This window comes from Penaeus monodon, chromosome 19 (genome assembly GCF_015228065.2).
Source record: "Penaeus monodon isolate SGIC_2016 chromosome 19, NSTDA_Pmon_1, whole genome shotgun sequence".
Classification (NCBI taxonomy): Eukaryota; Metazoa; Arthropoda; class Malacostraca; order Decapoda; family Penaeidae; genus Penaeus; species Penaeus monodon.
Genome location: NC_051404.1, coordinates 39,237,219 through 39,237,806, shown reverse-complemented (window position 1 = coordinate 39,237,806; position 588 = coordinate 39,237,219).

Here is a 588-nt window from a genome sequence, read left to right as displayed (position 1 = left end):
GTTATTATTGTTAGCAACATTATTTTGATAGAAGTATTAGCTGTAGTAGCATTAATGTTGCTACTTTTTTTGTCATAATAATGACTTATTACTGTAAAGATTAGCGGTGTTAACTATAGTAAGAACAAGATGACTGATAATAATATTGACATCGTTGATATGAATAATTATCAGCATGTTCCTAAATTATTACCATCATTAGCATCTATTACCATTATTACCCTTACATGTATTAAAACCACATTAGTTCCCTTTGAAATGAAATAACCACACACAACATGGATATAGAAGAAAAATAAAACAGTAATGGTTCGCTGTACAGGTGATGTGAAATCGACCGCTCTAAAAGTCTTTTAATTCCGATTATAAAATGAATTGTTATCACACACACCTTCAAAGGAACGCAAAACCATTGACACTTAACTACTTCAAGGCTTCTGATAGAGAGATTGGGATAACAAGCTTTTGATATCTTTACGGCCGAACCTACAAGAGGCGATAAAACAATAACGATATATTAAAAGTGGGTATATATTAGGTTTGTATCACGTCAGAAGCTTTCAGTATATGACGTGAAACAATTGCGAA